Below are 22,058 nucleotides of genomic sequence, written 5' to 3' on the forward strand. Positions count from 1 at the left end.
TGACTTGCTCCCTTTGCTTTTCCCCCTTCCCAGCCCCACAGCACTTATGTACATATCTGTAATTTTATTTATTTATATTGATGTCTGTCTCTCCCTCTCTAGACTATAAACTCATTGTTTAATGGTCACTGTTTATTGTTGTATTGTACTTTCCCACGTGCTTAGTATAGTACTCTGCGCGCAGTAAGTGTTCAAGAAATACAACTGAATGAATGAATGAATGGCAGAGCCAGGATTAGAACCCAGGTCCCCTGTCTCCCAGGCCCTACCTCTGTCCACTAAGCCAGGCTGCTTCTCAAGAAGTCTTCCTCCTTCAAGAAGCTTTCCCTGATTAATTACCAACATCCAAGTCTTGACAACCAAATAACTACTCTTTGTATCTATAGCCATCCTCAAGTACTTATATCTATTCAATTATTTATTTAGCTGTTTCTCCAAAATAAAGTCATACCACTCTCCACGATTTCCTAATTTTTCTTCCCATTCCCAAGATTGGTAAACAATTTCTGTCTATCTCTTCCTTTAAAATGAAGTTGGCTAAGGTAAGGAAATGTGTAGTCTAGTCTCCCAAACACTAAATGTAGTGCTCTGCACTTTGCAGGTGTTTATTAGATACCATTGATTGAGTGAAAAGCAGCAGCAGCATTCATCATTGGGTGGATTATTCTCTTTTTCATAATTCATCAATCAACAGCATTTATTGAGCATCTACTATGTGGAGAGCACTCAACTACAATCCAGCCCGCAAGCTTCACTCTTCTAAGTCACCCTATTCACTGTACATCTGCCTCATCTATCTCACAGCCAACCTCTAGCTCACAACCTACCTTTGGCCTAGAAGGCCCTCCCTCTTCATATCCAACAGACATTTCCTCTCCCCACCCTCAGAGCCTTACTGAAGACACATCTCCTTCAAAAGGACTTCTCTAAATAAGGCCTCATTTCCTCTTCTCCCACTCCATTCTGCATCATTCTGATTAGCTCCTTTTATACACTCCTCCCTCAGCCCCATCACACTTATGTACATAACCATAATTTATTTATCTTCATGTTTTTCTTCCCCTATGGATTGTAAGATCATTTTGGGCAGGGAATGAGTCTCCCAACTCCGTTATATTGTTATATTGTAACCTCTGAACTGCTTAGTATGGTGCTCTGCACACAGTAAGCATTCAATAAATATGACTGATTGATTACTAAGTGCTTGAAAGAGTCCAGTAGAATTAGTTGACATAATTCCTTCCCTCAAGAAGTTTAATCAATCACTACTTACCCAGAGCCAGTGATCCCTAAAGTGCTATGTTAGATGGTAAAAAATTGGGTTGAGAAAACAAACACCATCTTGTACAATCTGTAAACTCCCTCTTGACTGTAAGCTAGCTGTGGAGGGGGAATGTGTCCATTTACTATTGAATTGTCCATTGTGCATGTGTCCATTTACTACTGTACTCTCCCATGTGCTTAGTACAGTTCTCTGCACACAGTAAGTGCTCAATAGATATGATTAACTGACTGACTAGATCGCAAGCAGCAAAGGTGAAAGGATCATAGGCAACCTGTAATTGGAAACAATGGCGGGGGACACATGCACCTGGTCAGTGGCCACCTCTTCCTCCCCAAATTGCTGGAGGAACATAATTTCCTTTGTTGTATTCTTCTTAGAAAACATGAGATAAACCTCCCTGTGAGAAAATTAGCTGTATAAAAAACAATGTCTAATTTAGTGTCATTTTGTAAACTTCCAAAAAAAAAATGCTGAATTCTGAAACAGCCTCACTAGGATGTTACTGAGGCATAGAATGGTCCTAATGAGGGAATTATAACAAGAACTCTTCAAATACAGCTCTCCTTGAAACCCTTGTGAGAGATGGGGTTGGGAGCCTAAGAACAAACACAGAGTTAGGATAATGTGATGAGAATACCAGGAGCAGACCCACAAAAAATATTTTGATATTTGCTCCAAGCATATTTCCCATCTACCTTCAGGACAGAAACATATTTTGTTCCTACTGGAAGTAACAATGACAGTTTTCAGAAAATGCAACAAGAGAAAGTCACCATCTGCAACAATGCTACTATAGCAGAGAATGAGTACTACTAATTTAAAAAAAAGTATTTGTAAGCACTTACTAGGTGTCAAGCACCATACCAATAGACAGTAAGTGCTCAATAATACGAATGAATGGTTAATACATAATCAGAGCTGACACAGTCCCTGCCCGACATGGTGCTTAGAGTCTAAGGGAGGGAGAGAAGGGGTGCATTTAATCCCTATTTTACAAATGACGAAACTGAGGCTCAGAGAAATTGGGTGACTTTCCCAAGGACACACAGCAGGCTTCTTATCAGCAGGGACTGTGCCTACCAAGTCTACTGTATTGCTCTCTCCCACTTAGTGCAGTGCTCCATACTTGGTAAGTGCTCATTAAGTAACATTGATCTACTCCCAGTCCTGTGCTATTTCCACTAGATCCCAAATGCTTTGAAGGCCGTAACTCATCTCTTCAGTTAGCAAAATAGGGCTATTTCATAAATAGTACATACAAGAATAATTTTGTGATGATAATTGATTTAAAAAAAAACACAATGGGGCATTTGGGAATTATACTGGGAGAGACGTCTTGAAATGAATCTTCCTGTTTGGAGTGATCTCCATTCCAACGAGCTGTTTTGCATAGGCTGCACTCATAATTACCACCACACCATCACCTTGTAGACATTTAATAGCTTAATAAGATGTTTAATGGTTATCTTTCACAATGGGAAATCTTGCTGAGTAAAACAGGAATATAAAACATTATTCATTGCAGCTGTGGGCTCTGACCAACTACAAAGAAATATGACAGAGAAATCTGCAGTGTGAAAGGCAGGATTTAGTATCTTGTGGAACTACGACTATGTCTGTAGTGTCTAAATGAAACCTCCTAATCCAAGCTCATCCTATCCAGACTGGTTATTGCATCAGCCTCTTTTCTGCCCTCCCAACCTCCTGCCTCTCCCCACTTCAGTCCATACTTCACTCTGCTGCCTGGATTATCTTTCTACAGGAACATTCAGGGCATGTCACCCCCCTTCCTCAAAAATCTCCAGTGGTTGCCTATCAACCTCCATATCAAACAAAAACTCCTCATTATTGGCTTTAAAGCTCTCTATCACCTTCCCCCCTTTTTACCTCACCTCCCTTCTCTCCTTCTACATCCCAGCCCACACACTATGCTCCTCTGGTGCTAGCCTTCTCACTGTGCCTCCATTTCACCTGTCTCACTGCCGACCCTTGGCCCAAGTCCTACCTCTGGCCTGGAATGCCATCCCTCCTCAAATCCACCAATCACTCTCCCCCGCCATTCAAAGACCTACTGAAGGTTTACCTCCTCCAAGAGGGCTTCCCAGATTTACTGCCCTTTTCCTCAGCTCCCCCTCCCTTCCATGTCACCTCAACTAGCTCCCTTTGCTCTCCCCTCCCCGCCAGCTCCACAACACTTATGCCTACATATTTATATAATTCTATTTATTTATATTGATGCCTGTTTACTTGTTTTGATGTCTGTCTCCCCCCCCCCCCCAAGAATGTAAGCCCACTGTGGGCAGGGATTCTTTCTCTTTATTGCTGTATTGTACTTTCCAAGCACATAATAGAGTGCTTTCCATACAGTAAGCACTCAATAAATACGATTGAATGAATGAATGAAAGCTACTTTAACCCCTGCTTATTTGGTTGGGCTAGAGACATCACAACCACTTGGCAATAGGAGCAATAGTCTAGTTAACTAATAAAATAATAATAATAATATTGATAATAATAATAAAAGGCAATAAGCTCAAATCTAGTTAGCTAAAAAGGTACTTGTAAACTCATTGTGGGCGGGAACATGTCTACCAACTCTGTTGTATTATTCCCTCCCAAGCACTTAGGACAGTGCTCTGCAGCTAGAAAGTGCTCAGTAGATCCCACTGATTGCTAATAGAAATAGGAAACAACATGGTCTAGTGGAAAAAGCATGGGCCTAGGAGTCAGAGGACCTAGATTCTAATTCCAGCTCTGCCACTTCCCTGCAGTGTGACCTTGAGCAAGTCACTTAACTGCCCTGTGCCTGCATTTCCTCATCTGTAGTAATGAGGATTATATCCATTTCTCCCTTCCCCTTAGACTGTGAACCCTGGATGGGACAGGACTGAGCCTGATCTAATACCTACCCCAGCGCTTAGTACAGTGCCTGGCATATAGTGAATGCTTTACAAATACCATCCATGTCAGGATGGCCGAGTAGTCTAAGGCACCAGACTCAAGGTAATTTCCTTCCCCGGAATGGGTGTTCTGGTCTCCGTATGGAGGTGTGGGTTCAAATCCCACTTCTGACACAGTGGGTTCTTTTTACGGGAAGCAGTGTGGTTCAATGGAAAGAGCCTGGGCTTCGGAGTCAGAGGTCATGAGTTCGACTCCCAGCTCTGCCACTTGTCAGCTGTGTGACTATGGGCAAGTCACTTAACTTCTCTGTGCCTCAGTTACCTCATCTGTAAAATGGGGATTAACTGTGAGCCTCACGTGGGACAACCTGATTACCCTGTATCTACCCCAGCACTTAGAAAAGTGCTCTGCACATAGTAAGTGTTTAACAAATACCAACATTATTACCATTATCATCATTACTAATATTGTTATTGATAATAGAAATAATAGTCATAGTATTATTTGCAATATTTGTAAGAAATCATTAATTCTTCTGATCATTTACGTTCTCAGAACAAGATACATTTTAGGGGAATAAGTTAAATCCACCTTTAAAAATGGGAGGGGAGTGGGTTCAGAGGGAAGGGATAATGAGAATAATGGGAAGATATGAGAATAAATTATCAAATAACCCATTTTCAACTAAATGTGGATAATTAGACCCTTCCTTATACCGTATGCTTGAGGATTTGGGGTCTGGTTAGCCACATGTGTGTCAGATAGACATCTAGGAGTGAAGGCAGTTCAGTGTAATCACACCTGAGTAAATTCCTCTGGCAGCTCCAGGAAGATCTTTAGCAGGACCTTCCCTTTCACCTATTAGATCAGTTCTATTTCCTGATTAAATTAGGAGATAATCCATAACTGAAACTCAGTGATTACTGGTGAGTGCAAGTTGCTGACCAATCCAATTAGCAAAGGGTTTATGCAAACATTCGGCTGGGGAAACTCAAACACTGTTAACTTGTCCAGAAGGCTCAGGGGCTCAAACACATCTATGAGTGGAAATTGACAGAGAAACAGATTTTTAGACTTTTCTGTTTGGAAGAATGTAATTTACCAAAGCTTTTATTATTATGGTATATGTTAAGCACACATTATGTGTCAAGCACTGCCTAAATGCTGGAGTAGATTAAAACTAATCAGGTGAATGTAGTCCCTACCCCACATGGGGCTCACAGTCTAAGTAGGAAGGAGGAAAGGTTGAATCCCCATTTTTCTTTGCGGTACTACAAAGCCACCAGCATGGCTTTATGAAGAGCAATTTGTGCCAAACGAACCTTTAAAAAAAAAAAGTATTTGTTTAGCACTTACTAAGTGCCAGGCACTGTACAAGAATTGACAAGGGAATTGATAATATCCTTGTAAAAGTTGCAGGGACACAAAAGTGAGAAGATACACTTTGAAAGGGAGGAATACAAAAGTACAAATTGCTTTGGATATATAAAGCACTGGAGGTGCCTAATGCTGGACTTTCCATTTTGTTCTCTGTCTAGCCCTCCCTCATAGGCTTCACCTCCTTTGCCACTACTCTAGATTGGATATACTTTCCTCTCTCCCCCAATGCACAGTTCCCAGTTTCCCGTCAAACACGAATTCCACCAAACCTAGCAGACTAGAGAGGAAAATACCACCTCTCATACTGGCACTCCAAAAGATTCAAGACAGATGCCATCTGGGCAGATGTGATAAGCCAATTATGAACCCTTAAATAAAAATGGTAGATTGGAAGATCTAAGATCCTGAGATCAGTCTCCTTTGTTGACCTCCCAGCTCCTATCTCTCCCCTTCCAATCCACACTTCACTCTGCTGCCTAGATCACTTTTCTACAAAAAATGTTTTGGACACGTTTCTCCAATCCTCAAAAACTCCAGTTGCTGCCTAACCACCTCTGCGACAAACACAAACTCCTCACCACTGGCTTTAAAGCACTACACCACCTCCTACCCTCTCCTCGCTACTCTTCTTCTATAAACCAGCCTGCACATTTCGCTCCTCTGATGCCCACCTTTTCACTGTGCCTTGATCTCGCCTATCTTGCCACCGACCCTTAGCCCACCTCTTGCCTCAGGCCTGGAATGTCTTATCACTTCAAGTCCAACAGATAGTTACTCTCCCCCACCTTTAAAGTCTTATTGAGAGAGCATCCATCGCTTCCAAGAGACCTTCCCAGACTAAACCCCTCCTTCCCTCTTCTCCCACTCTGTTCTGTATCTCCCTGACTTGCTCCTTTTGTTCTTCTCCCCTTCCAGCCTCACTGCACTTCTGTACATATCTGTAGTAATTTATTTGTATTGATATCTGTCTCCCCCACTCTAGACTGAAAGTTCGTAGTGGGTGGGGAATGTGTCTGTTTACTGTTGTATTGTACTCTCCCAAGAGCTTAGTACAGTGAACTGCACACAGTAAGTGGTAAGTAAATGAATGAATAAATACGTTTGAATGAAATGAAAGACAACTAGTTAATGATTAAGTCTTCATTAGCAGGACAACTTTCTTTGTAACCTGATTGTCTGCTGAGAGTTGTGAGTGGTCTCCCTTGTTTTATGGTATTCCTTAAACCCTTACTATGCACCAGGCACTATCCTAATCTCTTAAGTGCCCACAAGCCTCACCCTCCCCGCCTATCACTTTCTCCTTTCCCCTAGTGGTGTCAGTAACATTCTCACCTTCCTTATTTCAGTCAGTGTCCCTTTTAACTGCTGCAGGCAAGATCCCAGGGGAGACAGACCTGTCAGTGTCTTTCACTTCTGACAAGTGGAGTAGGGTCACTTCTGAGAAGTGGAGTAAGGGAGAGAGAATAGAGACAGGAACCAGCCTCATTCTTTTTGGGACAGCCCAGTCCAACCCTAATGCACTGGTCCACATTGGACTTTGTGCCTCCCTTTTCTTTTTCCACCACTTCTTCCTCCTCCCAAGTGGGAAAATTAGAGGCTTGACCCCAGCAGGAATTTCCCTAGAAGCACCATCACCACTTCTGGTCCACTCACATCCACTTTCCTCTTTCCCTGCCTGGTCCTCTCCCATATCCATGCCTGTTCTCACTCCATGAGGCATAGGAAAGCTGAAAGTGCCTATCAATCAAACTTATTTAATGAGCACTTACTGTGTGTGTAGAGCATTGCTTGGGAGAGGACAGTACAAGCCAATTGGCAGACACATTCCCCGCCTGCAATGAGTTTACAATCTAGAGGGGGAGACAGATATTAATATAAATAAATACATTACCGATGTGTAGGTAAGTGCTGTGGCATTGAGGGGGAGATAATGAGAGAAGTGGGGAGTTGTGGGGAGAGGTGAGGATGAAATGAGGAGCTGAACTAAAGGTTTTTGCTCTCAGGGATGGAGACACAACAGAGTGTGGGAGGGAGAGGTTAGACTGTGACTCTTCCTGAGAATAGAGAGGTACTGTCATTGGGGAGACTCCTTCCCACTACTGAAGTACTTCTTCCCCCAGAGCTCCCCATCCCACAGGGAGAGGCATCAGCCACTGCTGGAGAAAAAGGCAGAGCTTCTTCTCTGTTCTGCTCTAGCTGCTGCTGCTCCAAAGACGTGAAGCTGTTGAGAGGAGAGGGCAGCCGCACGGACAGGGTGGAATGAACAGTGGGGCCAAACAGTCATCTGCTAAGGAAAGAAGAAAGAGGGCCTGGCTAGACTGTTGTCCTGGGGGGCTGCCAGCCCTCTCCAGAGGCTGCCCCAAAAGTGGGGTTTTGAGTCTCCCCGTTCAGGCCCATATTTCCCCTAACCTCCCCACCCCTCACCATGCTGTTTCTCATTCCTCACTCTCCCAGGCTGAGGAAAAAGAAGGCAGTGTCAACACTTCTCTAAACTCTCATCCATGGGGGTCACTCCTTGCTTCCCCCTTTCCCTTCTTCCCTGCCTCCTCCCCCTTCCATACTTCCCCTGTTCTCTAGCAGAGTCGATGAGAGATGGAAGAAAACCCTCCTTAAAGTGTTAATTGGTTTTTAAAGTAGACTAGAAGTCAATCAACATATGAAAATTAGTTTGCCACACTGATCGTTTAGCTAAAAGAGGCTCCACTGGGTGGCACCTTTGGAAGCTAATGCTGGAACATGCCAAGCTGGAGAATAAGTGCTATGGGTAAGATCAGCACATTTTGGGAAATCAGCTGTAGCTGCCATCTGGCACTGCTGAAGCTGTAGCATTTATTTGGGGCCGATTTTGTGGAATGCACTACATCGTGTGCTCAACAGAATTTCAAAAGATGACAAAGATGAGATCCCCTGACCTCAAGGATATTACTGTCTAAAGAGGGAGGAGAATGATGAAACACAATATAGGTCCCTAAACTTTCAATAACTTACAAAGACCAGCCATGGTTGTGAGGGACAGAGTAAGCAAATGAAAGAAGTAGGTGGCCTATGGGAAAGAGCATGGTTATGGGGGTCAGAGAATAAGGGTTCTAATCCAGGTTCTGCCATGAGCCTGCTGTGTGACCTTGAGCAAGTCAGTTAACTTCTCTGAGCCTCTCTTACCTCATCTGTGAATTGGGGATTCAATACCTGTTAGATTGGAAACAGTGTGAGGGACAGGAGCTGTGTCTGATGTAACTATCTTATATCTAGATCAGGGCTTAATACAGTGCTAGGCAGAGTAAGCACTTAAAAATGCCATCATTACTATTATTATTAAAATGGTTCATATTGGAAAGAGGAAATATGATCTAAGAGATAGAACAAGGTAGTGGGGGTCAGGAAACTAGGATTATCTTCATTTGCTATGTAGCTCTTGGGGAAATTATCTTGGTTTTATGATCTTCAGACACCTACTCTCAAAACTGAAGATTTGTCATTAACCCTGTCCTATGGAGGCCATGACAAACATTTTGATAAAGTGAAGACTGTACTAGAGGAAGAACAGAAGATGTAAAGTATCTTATCATCATTACTTCAGATATTTCTTTGTGTATATGCATACCTAATGGTATTTCTAAATCATACCAGGTAATAATAATAATGTTGGTATTTGTTAAGCGCTATGTGCAGAGCATTAAGCGCTTACTATGTGCAGAGCACTGTTCTAAGCACTGGGGTAGATACAGGGTAATCAGGTTCTCCCACGTGAGGCTCACAGTCTTAATCCCCATTTTACAGATGAGGTAACAGTCACAGAGAAGTTAAGTGACTTGTCCACAGTCACACAGCTGACAAGTGGCAGAGCTGCAATTCGAACCCATGACCTCTGACTCCCAAGCCCGTGCTCTTTCCACTGAGCCACACTGCTGTGCTGGGGCAGCTATAAGCTAATCAGGCTGGATACAGTTCATGTCCCAAATGAGAACCCAGTCTTAATCCCCATTTTACAGATGAGGTAACTGAGTGGCAGAGAAGTGACTTAGTATAGACCACACAGCAGATAAGTGGCAGAGTGGGGATTATAATACAGGTCCTTCTGAGTCCCAGGCCATTGCTTTATCCATTAGGCTATCCTGCTTTTCATTATATTATGCTTCACTATAAATTGAAGATGAGTTCATTTCTCATTTGTAAATATAGTTTTACATAGGTACAGAGAGTTAGAGCAGATTTCTCCTCTAGACTTGTATTGAGGAGGGAAAATTGACCACCAGACTCTAAGTATGGAGATAGGCATATACCAAGTATTATTGTTATTATTATTATAATAATTATTGTTACTTTGTTCAGGACTTACTATTGGCCAAGAACTGTACTAAAAGGTTCAGGTAGGTACAAGATAAGCCCATTAGCACAGTCCCTGTATCACACAAGGCTCAAAATCTAACTGGGGGAGTGTACAGATACTGAATCCCTATAATTTGCTGAGGAGGAAACTGAGCTATAGAGAAATTTAGTGACTTGTCGAAGGTCACACAGCAGGCAACTGACAGAGCTGGGATTAAAATCTGGGTCCTCTGGCTCTCAAACCTATGCTCTTTCCATTAGACCATGCTGTTTGTCCAGAGCAAAGAGAATATCTACAACCGCTGCCTGCTGATTCCTTTTCTCAGTCTGAATGGCCACCTGGAAATTATTTGCAGTTCCCCAGCCCTACTGCACAAGAATTAGATAGAAGTAACTTTCTCCTCACCACAAGAAAGTTATTTATTTATTGCTGCATTTACAAAATAGATGACTATTAGTATCCATAAAGGCTTTTTAACCTTAGATATCATTATCATTGAGAAGCAGCATGGCTCAGTGGAAAGAGCCCGGGCTTGGGAGTCAGAGGTCATGGGTTCAAATCCTGATGGTGCCCCTTGTCAGCTGTGTGACTGTGGGCAAGTCACTTCACTTCTCTGTGCCTCAGTTCCCTCCTCTGTAAAATGGGGATGAAGACTGTGAGCCTCACGTGGGACAACCTCATTCCCCTGTATCTACCCCAGCGCTTAGAACAGTGCTCTGCAAGCAGTAAGTGCTTAACTAATACCAACATTATTATTATCAGGGCCTCTTTGCTGAATATCCCTGAAACCAGGACCAATAAAAGCCATCCTGAATTTAGGGCTGACACAGGAAGATGCAGGATTTAAAATTTCAATCAGGATGCAGTTGAGAATTATGCATAGGACCCAATGACTATGGCCAAACAAAACTCTCCAGCAAGTTCATAATTAAAATTAGTATTTAATTAGTAACACAAATGGGAAAAGGCCACAACTGTTAGCTCACTCTGGGCCAGGAACATATCTATCAACTCATATTTTACTCTCCTAAGTGCTTCATACAATGCTCTGCACCAAGTGTTCAATAAATACTACTGATTGATTGATCATTAAAAAAAAACCTCAAGTCAAGATTTATTTCTCTGCCTATACTTCTTGAGTTCACATGTGCAAACTGGGTTCATATTAGAATATTAGAATAGGTATTGGGAATGATGTATTGACTTCCTGTATTGTCTTCCTGAAACATTTCATCACAAGAATAAAATAGGAAGAATTCTAATCCCCCATATTCTATTAAGAGTTCCCTTGAAGAATCAATTGGAAAACGACCACGAAGTAGAAACCAGCAAGGAACGTTCTACCATTTTCTCCTACTGGAGAACTACTAGGAAAGGACAGATTGGTAGAACTTTCTTAGTAGCTACTTGCCTCTCAGAATGCATTATACACAACTAAGGGAATTCAGTTCTTTAACAAATTAGCCCATTTTTTATTACATTAGATTAGATTGGATTTGGATTAAATTAACAACTAATTTGGTTACTTCAGCAACTTTGGGAACCAAATGAGAAGTAACAACTCAACCTTCAAGTCATCAAAATAAACCAACCAAAAAAAAAGGGGGAGGGCATGAATATATCCCTTTCTCTTAGCTCTACAACTTAACAAACTGTAGTCAACCAGAGAATCCATCTAAAGTTATAATTTTCTGATCAAGAATATCCCCCTTCCTTGAGATTCTTTGGAGGATACCCTACCACCACCTCCTCAGCACTTAGGCATATCAGTCAATCAATGGTATTTCCTAAGTGTTTACTGTGTGCAGAGCACTGTACTAAGCACTTGGGAGAGTAAAATATAAACAGAGTTGGTAGATATATTCCCTTTCCATAAGGAATTTACAATCTAGAGCCTATCCTTTATATTCTGTGCTTAACTTATCTATAACTTATTTTAGAGGTCTGTCACCCTCCCCCCACCCCCCCACTGCACTACATTATAAGATCCTTGAAAGCAGGAAGGTTATCTACTTGATCTTTTGAATTCTCCCAAGTGCTTAGCACAGTGCTCTGCACAGTAAGCACCCAATAAATACTACTAACTGATTGCCTGGCCTATTGACTGACATCCAAAACAAAAAACTCTTTATCTTCTCACCAAGCCCTGTCCTTCTGCTGATTTTCCCACAACTATAGACAGCACCACCATCGTTCCTGTCATGCATGTCCCTAATCTTGGTGTCATTCCTTGACTCATCTCTTTCATTCAACCCAAACACTCAATATATCACTGAATTCTATCAGTTCAACCTTAAAAACATCACTAAAATCTGCCCTTTCCTCTCCATCCAAACTGCTACCACATTAATCTAAGCATTTAACCTATTCTGCCTTAATGATCCTATCGGCCTCCTTGCTGATCTCCCTGCCTTCTGTCTCTCCCCACTCCAGTCCATATTTCACTCTGCTTCCTATCTCTTTTTTCTAAAAAAATGTTCAGTCTATGTTTCCCCTCTCCTCAAGAATCTCCAGAGTTGCCCTTCCACCTCTGCTTTAAATAGAAAGCATTCAATCACCTTACATCTCCTCCCTACTTTCCTACTACAACCCAGGCTGCACTTGTCACTCCTCTAATGCCACCCTATTCACTGTGCCCCAATCTCATCTATCTCATAGCCTACATCTTGCCCATGTCCTGCCTCTGGCCTGGAATACCCTCCCTTTTCATATCTGACAGATAATTACACTCCCCCTCTTTTCAAAGCCTTATTCAAGACACATCTCCAAGAAGCCTTCCTTGACTTCCTCATTTCCTCTTTTCCCACTCACTTCCGTGTCTTCCTCATTTGCTTTCTCTATTCACCCCTCCCTCAGCCCCACAGCTCTTATTTACATATCCATAATTTATGTATCTATAATACTATTTCCCCCTCTAGGTCAAGAACTCCTTGTGGGCTCAGAATGTGTCTACCAAATCTGTTATATTGCTATATTGTACTCTCCCAAGAGTTTTGTACAGTAATCTACATACAGTATGATTGATTGAACAATACTATTAAAAAAAATGATCCATAGTGCCTGATTTCTATATTCAACTTCTTCATTTCCTACTAGTTCTCATTTTCTCTACCTCCCCAATATTTTATCCATCCACCCAATTTTATTCAGGAATCACCCTTGGCGTTACAAATGGAAACTAATTCTTCTTTTGTCTTAAGCATAGGTTGAAAGCTCCATTCTGGGTTTGAAGAAGAGAATCCAGATGCAAAAAGTTTTTGACAATAAAGTTATTGATATTAATTCTCCCAATTGTTTATTTATGAAAACATCTCTTAGGAGCACAGTAAATACACATCACAATGCTTTTATAAATCTGACATTGAAAACAAGAGCTCTTTAAATCTTTATGTGTTGAGCTAATGTACTTGAACATCAAAAACATATCTTTTTAAAATAGTGGTATTTAGCATTTACAGTGTGCCAAACAGTGTAGTAAGCACTGGGTTAAATGCAAGAAATTAAAGTTGGGTGCAGTCCCTGTTCTTCATGGGGCTCTTAGTCTAAGGAGGAGTGAGAATAGTTATTAAATCCCCATTTTACAGGTAAGGAAAAAACTTCAGTTTCTTTTAGACTGGAATTGATAGTAGTTAAGTAAATTAATTCAATAATTCAGACAAACTAAGTAATGTGCAGAAGGGAAAAGGAGGAAATCTTATTTCAGTTACCTAGATATTTCAGGCAAAAGATATTTATTGTGTTTGTTGTTCTTTTGGCAGAATATCTTCTTGGTCATTTAAATGCATTAATTACCATGGGCTAGTCAAATATGTACAGGACAGATGATCAGGTGGCAAGGATTTAAGTCTCAGCTCTGACATTGACCTGCTGTGTGACCTTTGGGAAAGTTACTTAACTTCTCTGGGCCTAAGGTTCCTCATATATACAACAAGAATCAGCAAGCTGTGAGCCCCATGTGAGACAGGGTCTGTGCCCAATCTCAAAACCTTGTTTTTACACCAATGTTTAGCACATATTAATTACCTAATAAATGCCAACAATTTTGTTATTATTTGAACATTTTAATAGTTGTTTCACTTCTTCACGTGGCTAGTGTCCACCAGGCCTTCTCTGAACCATAGTATGGCTTCTTCTCTCAAAGGATCTCACAGGACTCTAGCAGAGAGACTAGAACTACTAAGTTCCAAATTGTATATTCTACAAAGTGTGCTCAGGCCACTTACTAAACAAATCAGCCTAACAATCCATCAGTCGTGTTTAATGAATGTATACTGGCCTAGCAGATAGAGCACAGACCTGGGAGTAAGAAATGTCACAAGCTCCCATCCCCCTCCCTCCAGCTCCTACCAACCAGGACCTTCCTAGACTGGGGGAGCCTCATTGAAACACAGTAGAAGTCAAACCACAACTCTGATCACCAAGGTTACTGTGGAAAGTTTTTTACTTAATTCTATCAATGTGCAAGGGAGTGACACATACACATGCACACACACTCACTCCACTCAAGGTCTAATACCAGTCTACTGGTCAAGGGAGCCCCTTCTACCACTGCTTCTGTTTTCTGCTTCCAAGTGCTGCTGCCTTCCGCTGCTGCTCTCCTGCTGCTTCTTACTTCAATGCTGTGCCTGCTTCAATGCCACTGCTTCTTGCCTGCCTCTGTGTTACTCTCCTGCTACTTTCAGCATGCCTTCTGTATGCCTCTTATGTGCCTCCTCACAATTCAAAAGGAGTGCCTTTTATCTGCCTTAGGTGTGGCAACTTTGGCTCTACATGGCAGTTACTGATTGGTCCAGGACGGTTACTGGGTAAAACAGGGAGAGAAGGCCCCACCTCCCCCCTTGCTCTGCCCTCCCCCCCAGGCAGGCCCACAATCACCTGGCTCAGGTATAGCCCATCAGGGCCTTCACGAGTCTCTTCCTTGCTATCGTTCATGGTATCACAAACAGTCACTAATAAAGCAACTTGTTATGGGTGCACCACAAGAAGGACCTGGGTTCTAATTCCAGCGCCACCACTTATCTGATGTGTGACCTTGAGCAAGTCACTTAAGTTCTGTGAGCCTCAGTTACCTCCTCTGTAAAATGGGGATTAAGACTGTGAGCTCCATGAGGAACAGGGACTGTGTCCAACCTAATTTGCTTGTATTCATCCGACACTTATGCTTACCACATAATAAACACTTAGCAAATGCCCCAATTATTAAATTATTTAATTATTATTATGGTATTTGTTAAGCACTTACTATGTGCCAAGCACTATTCTAAAGACTAGGGTAGATACAAGCTAATCAGGTTATCCCATATGGGACTCACAGTCTTAATCCCCATTTTACAGAGGAGACAACTGAGGCACAGAAAAGTGAAGTGACTTGCCCAATGTCACACTCATCTGTGGCAGAGATACGATTAGAACTTACATACTCTGACTCCCAAACCCATGCTCTTGCCAATAGGCCATGCTGGTTCTCTAATTATTCAGTAAGTGCTTACTATGTGCCCGGCACTGTACTAAGCTCTGTGGTGGATACAAGCAAATCTAGTTGGACACAGTCCCTGCCTCATTTGAGGCTCACAGTCTCCATCCCCATTTTACAGTAGAGGGAACTAAGGCCCAGAAAAGTGAAGTGACTGCCCAAGGTCACAGAGCAGACCTTCTGACTCCCATGTCTGTGCTCTAGCTACTACGCCATGCTGCTTCTCTAATTATTATTATCATTATTACTGCTATGTGCAGAGCACTGTACTGAATGTTTGGGAGAGTACAACTTAGATTGGGCAGGACAGGGAACACGTCTACTAACTCTGCTGTATTGTACTTTAAAAAGTGGTTAGTACATTGGCCTACACAAAGTGTTCAATAAATACCATTGATTGATTGATTGTCTTCCTTCCTCTAGATGGTGAACTCTCCATGGGCAAGGATTGTCTATCTTTCCTGCGGTAATTTACTTTCCCAAGCACTTAGTATAGTGCTCTGCACACAGTAAGTGCTCAATAAATATGATTGAATGGATGATTACAATACAACAAAGTAGGTAGACACAACCCCCGCCCACCAGGAACTTAAACACTACAGGGATAGACATCATTAAAATAGATAGATATGTACTAAATGTTGTTGGGGTGGAGTGAAAATCAAAGTCCCTAAGGCTCACAGACTCAACTTCATAGGCAGTGCAAAAAGGAGGGAATATAGGGGAAGTGATGCTGAAGGGAGGCCAAATAGAGGGGGAAGAGAGGGCTAAATCAGGAAAGGCCTCTTGGAGGAGATGTGATTTTTTGTAGGACTTTAAAGAGAGGGGCTCAGAGTGGTGGTCTGTGGATAAGAAGTAGGAGGAAGTTTCAAGCCAGAGGGAGGCTGTGGGCAAGGGGCCAGAGGTGAAATAGAGGAGATTGAGATATGATAAGTAGGTTGGTGCCAGAGGAGTATATGTGCAGGCTCAGCTGTAGTAGGAGATCAGCAAAGTAAGTTAGGAAGAGGGGAGCTTATTGAAAGCCATAAAGCTGGTAGTAAGGATGCTTTCTGCCGCTAAACAATAAACGAAATACTTTTGGAAAACACTCTTTCCTTTGCTTTTTTCCTAGATCCAAACTTTGCATCTTATACTCTATTTATAGACACAGAGGCGGTTATTGTTCCCAATTAAATTAAAAAAAAATGCTCTGTATTGCCAACCTATGTCAACACCCTGACACTTGGGCCATGCCACTGAGGCAAGATTACTACTGGTGACACATTTGAAGGCAAATAAGAATAAGGAGAAAATGGGTCACCTTCTTTTAGGAATTAGTTTCAGGACTACATGGCCCAACACGTATAGCATCTATTTTCAATAACATCTGCAGCCAATTAAACAGAAATAATGGACTAATTCATTCATTTAAATTAATCTACTCATTTAAAATGAGCTATTTTCCAGTATTAGTAACCTTGCATTATTGCAACATCTAGGACATTAATCCCAGACAGTGGTGACTAGGTCCCTAATTTAGATGGAATATATTAAAACAAATATTTCCAAATGCATAAATTCTAGGGGCAAGATGAGGAAATAATAAAAACAAAATTCTAATTAGGTTCAACCCAATCTTGCGGTCTCACTTTCACAGAAGGGATATCAACATAATGATACTCACTTGTCAAGGAACTGATGGAAAGAACTTACAGTAGATGGAAAAATAAAATGTTCTCCTTTATAGCTGACCCAGTCAAGAGAATTGCTTAATTGGATGCCATGGTTGAACCTTTTACTTTGCCACTGCCTAGTAAATAAAAATAGTTTTCCAAAGGGAAATAATTAGGTGTCAAAAGATTCAGAATCCATGCAACTAGATAGAAAAGTAAAACCACAGGGAAACAAAATATTGAAAGATAGACTCATTTAAGGGGTAATGGCCTCATAGTCTTTGAGGCCATGGCCCCTGAGAGTGATGGGTAGGAATTAATTCACTTATTTATCTGGATGAAACTCTTTTAAAATTAATTTAAATTATTTAAAATCACAAGCTTAGAAATAGAGTGTGAAAGCAGTTTGGTCTTTTATTAGTTAAAGTAGGGATTCAGGGCCCAGGAATCCCCCCAAATGTTAATTGATAAGTGAAAGAGTAAAAAGATCCTCCCCATTTACTTCTAGAACATCTGAGTGCTTTATTTAAGCTTCCATTTGTGACTTTTGAGAATGTTCATCGGTGAAAGCTGAATAAATACAAAGCTCATTGTTTTCAGCACCACTGGCTGGATACATTACCTAAATTGAGTGGAACACATTTAACTATAACAGCTCTAATAATAATCATTTTCATTAACATGATGCGTATCCCATAACAGTCTTAAAAGAATCCAAACAACTGGGATTGCAGAGAAAATTTCTCCCTTTGGGTAGGCAGTAAAATTGCTTCTGAGGGAGTCAGGTTAATTGCTTAACTAGAATTAGGTAAATAACTATCTCCAACTGGGTCACCAGCAGCCAGGAGAGAAGAATAAGGGATGACTCAGAGAATGGACACTGTACTTCATCCTAGTCTTCTTCTGTGACACTGCAGAATACCCCTTCTCTTTGAAACATTATCCAACAGTGGCTTCACTGACACTGTCCTCGCCTGGTTCTTCAATCTCTCCAATCTCTCTGGGCCACTTCTTCTGTCTCTTTATCAGGCTTCTCCTCTCCCTGACACCCTCTAACTGTGGGAGCCCCTAAAGGTTCAGTTCTGAGTCTCCTACTCGCTATCTATACCCACTGCCTTGGAGAACTCATTTACTCCCATGGCTTCAACTACCCTCTCTATGAGAATGATTTGCAAATCTCCATCTCCAACCCTGATCTCTCTCCTTCTCTGCAGTCTCACATTCCTCTTGCCATCAGGACATCACTACTTTGGATGTCCTGCTGACACCTCAAGCTTAGCCTGTCCAAAACAGAACTCCTCATCTGCTCACTAAACCCTGGCCTCTCCCTGTCTATCATGTCACTATAGACAGCACCAGTATCCTCCCTGCCAAACAAGCCCCTAACCTTGGCATTATCCTTTTTTTATGGCACTTGTCAAGTGCTTACTATGTGCCAGACATTCTACTAAACAGTAGGGTAGATATAGGGAGAAGCAGCGTGGCTCAGTGGAAAGAGCACGGACTTTGGAGTCAGGGCTCATGAGTTCGAATCCCAGCTCTGCCACTTGTCGGCTGTGTGACTGTGGGCAAGTCACTTAACTTCTCTGTGCCTCAGTTCCCTCATCTGTAAAATGGGGATGAAGACTGTGAGCCCCACGTGGGACAACCTGATTCCCCTATGTCTACCCCAGCGCTTAGAACAGTGCTCGGCACATAGTAAGCGCTTAACAAATACCAACATTATTATTATTAGGTTGGGCACAGTCCACATGGGGCTCACAGTCTTAATCCCCATTTTACAGATAACTGAGACACAGAGAAGTTAAGTAACTTGCCCAAGGACATATAACAGACAAGTGGCAGAGCTGGGGTTAGAATCCAGTTCCTGTGACTCCAAGGTCTATGTTCTTTCCATTAGGCCACAATGCTTCCTTTGACTCATTTTTCCCATGCAACCCACATACCAATCCATAACATATCCTTTTGGTTCTACCTTCACTATATTGCTAAAATCTGGCCTTTATTCTCCACCCACATTACTACTACACTAATCCAAGCTCTGATATCATTCCTTGACTACAGCATCAGCCTCCTCTCTGACCTCTCTTCTCCCCACTCTAGTCCTTACTTCACTCTGCTGCCTCTTTACTTGTCTCTGTTGACCAAATCATTTTTCTCAGAAACCAAGTCTACATATCCCCAGAATCTCGGCTCACTGCTCATCCAACTCCATGTCAAACAGAAACTCTTTACCATCAGCTTGAAAAGCCTTCAGTAAGTTCACTGCCTGCCATCTTACCTCTCTAATTTCCTACCAGCCTGCATATTTTGCTCCTCTAAAGCCAGCCTACTCACTGTGACTTGAGCTTAATTTATCTCATCTGTGACCCCCTCACCAACATTCTGCCTCTGGCCTAGAAATCCCTCCTCCTTCATATATGAAGACCACCACTTTCTCTACCTTAAAAGTCCTATTAAAACCACATTTCCTCAGAGAGGCCTTGCCTGATTAAGCCCTCATTTCCACTACTGCCTCTACCTTCTGCATTGCCTACGCACTTGGATATCTACCCTTTAATACTTGATATTCAACACATCCTCAGCCCCACAGCATTTATGTACATATTCATAATTTATTTTAATATCTGTTTCCCCTTTTATAGTGGAAGTTCACTGTGAGAAGAAAATGTGTCTACCAACTCTGTTGTAGTGTACTCTCCCAAGTGATTCAGTCTACTGTACAGAGTAAGAACTCAATAAACACCACTGATTGATTGATTAATTTTCTATTTTCCATCTTTGGAGACTTGCTTTTCTTTAGTATTACCACAACACAGCAATGTCTTTTTTTTTCAGGTTTTTCATTTCCTTGGTTCCTGCAGTAGTTTTGAAAGACAATTTTGAAAGACAGAGGCCTCTGACCCACCTTTCAACCTCTAAGGAGTAACTGAGAATCAGAATTTTTGATGTTTAATATCTGGTCTTCTTTCCACTTTGTCTCCAAAGACTGATGCTACAATTGCCTCAAGGGAAAATTTCTACTTGTGAAAACTGTGAAATGGGGGTTCAGTACAGTGCCTTTGGGAAATTTTCTTCCAGGAAATTGGAGTTTGAAGTGGAGGTAAGATTAGATGTCATGGCCCTTGCATATTATGTACAAAATTTTGGCCAGTGGCTGACCAGTGGAGACTATATTGGCTGAATTCCCTAGGAAAGAAATATAGTTCATTTGGCTCAGTCTCAGAAGCCACATGTGTTTTAATGGTGCCAACATTTTCAAGCCATTTAAAATTATGTGCATCACTTTTATAATTCAGTTATAAGCTTTTGGTTTGATCCATTGCAGACTTGGAGTTTTGGTTGTGAGATACTGTGCCCTTGTAGACTTCATGATTAGCCCAAAATCTACCAGATTGACAGGTACTGCCCAAATTGCAAGAACCCTGAGCTCCCTTCATTTCGAGCAAGGAATGTGTCTACCAACTCTGTTATGTTGTACCCTCCCAAGTTCTTGGTACAGTGCTCCGCACATAGTAAGCTCTCAATAAATACATTGATTTATCTATTCATTTTTCTGAGGCTCCTCCAGTTAGACTTGGGTAAAGAGATAGTGTTGGGGAATGGGAAAAAAATCAAAATATTCTTTGTCAATCAGGTGGATGTGCTGGCAACATTATTTTGGGATGAAGGGGAGGGGTAGTGGTTCATCCCCCACAAATGTTACCATCTGCACAGACTTCTCCCTTCAAATGTTGGTTTAGTTCTGTCAGTGTCCTTTGCAGAGCCTAGTCAAAATTAGAATCTTTCCCATAATGCTCTTTCCCTCTAGGCAGATTTGGCCACAGAAAATAACTTATTTTCATGCCTCCTGTTCAAATGCAAGGCATGAACCTGGATAAGGTAGAAATGGGCATGAGGAGTTCATTCATTCAATCATATTAACTGAGTGCTGATAAAAGATACAGGCAGACAGGTAGAAGAGAGACAAAGAGAGATGGCTAGAGAAAGAGGGACAGGTAGTGAAAGAAAGAGAGGCAGGGAGCAATAGAAAGAAAGAGCAAGCAAAGTTAATTTCTGGCTGGAAGTTGTTTATAAATCTTAGGGGAAAAAAATCTTTTTTTTAATTTCTCATTATGCATGATCCCTCTAATGTTCATTCATTCAATAGTATTTAGTATAATACTATAATAGTATACTATATAATAGTATACTATAATAGTATAATGTGTCAAGTGACTATCATTCCAGTGTCTACAGAAGGCATTGCTCAGTTTCTTCTTAAACAACAATCTATTTCCCAGCTCAATATTTTAATCTGTGAATTTTTCATTGACCTTCAAGCTCCACATCTAGTAGAGACAGAGCCAGCTATGAGCTATGGGCTGCTTCAAGGAGGGAAAAATCTTTCTGCCTCCTCCCTAGGGTGGCAGAAATGCTTGGGAAAGTACAGTACTATAGAGCTGATAGACACAATCCATACCCATGAGGAGTTTACAGTCTAGTTGGCAAACATCTGATTGATTGACAAAGTTAACACAAATGTCAAAGGCAATATACCAACAATTTTTTTTTAATTTTACAATTAGCAGATCTCAATATTTCCAGGCTTCAAGAGTTCTGAAATTGTGAGATTGTCCTGCCTTAGCTTTCTCTGAGTAGTGTAGTCTAGTGGAAAGAGCATGGACCTGGGAGTTAGAGGACCTGGGTTCTAATTCTTCCTCTGCCACTTGTCTCTGTGTGCCCTTAGGCACATCACTTCACTTCTCTGTCCTTCAGTTATCTCATCTGTAAACTGGGGATTAAGACTGCGAGCCCTATGTAAGACAGGAACCGTGCCCAACCTGATTATCTTGTATCTATTCCATTACTTAATAGAGTGCCTGGCACATAGTAAGGATGAAGTATCATTAAAAAAATTACTGCCTCAAGGCAACAGTTTCTCTGACTTATTGTCTGAATCCAGTACTGGGTCAAGATTTTAATTCTCAAAATAAAGTTTTAAGATAGATAACCTTCAACTAAGGACTATCTTCAGTTTACTATCCAGAAGGTTAGCTA

At 41.5% G+C, this 22,058-nt stretch overlaps 1 non-coding gene across 1 annotated transcript; it reads left to right on the forward strand.

Moving 5' to 3' along the window:
• Nucleotides 1-4,250: 4,250 nt before the first annotated feature.
• On the forward strand, nucleotides 4,251-4,359 carry TRNAL-CAA. Its single transcript has 2 exons — nucleotides 4,251-4,288; nucleotides 4,314-4,359. It is a non-coding gene; the product is annotated as a tRNA-Leu (tRNA).
• The last annotated feature ends 17,699 nt before the right edge of the window (nucleotides 4,360-22,058 follow it).

Source organism: Ornithorhynchus anatinus, chromosome 3 (assembly GCF_004115215.2).
Source record: "Ornithorhynchus anatinus isolate Pmale09 chromosome 3, mOrnAna1.pri.v4, whole genome shotgun sequence".
In the NCBI taxonomy this organism is placed as follows: Eukaryota; Metazoa; Chordata; class Mammalia; order Monotremata; family Ornithorhynchidae; genus Ornithorhynchus; species Ornithorhynchus anatinus.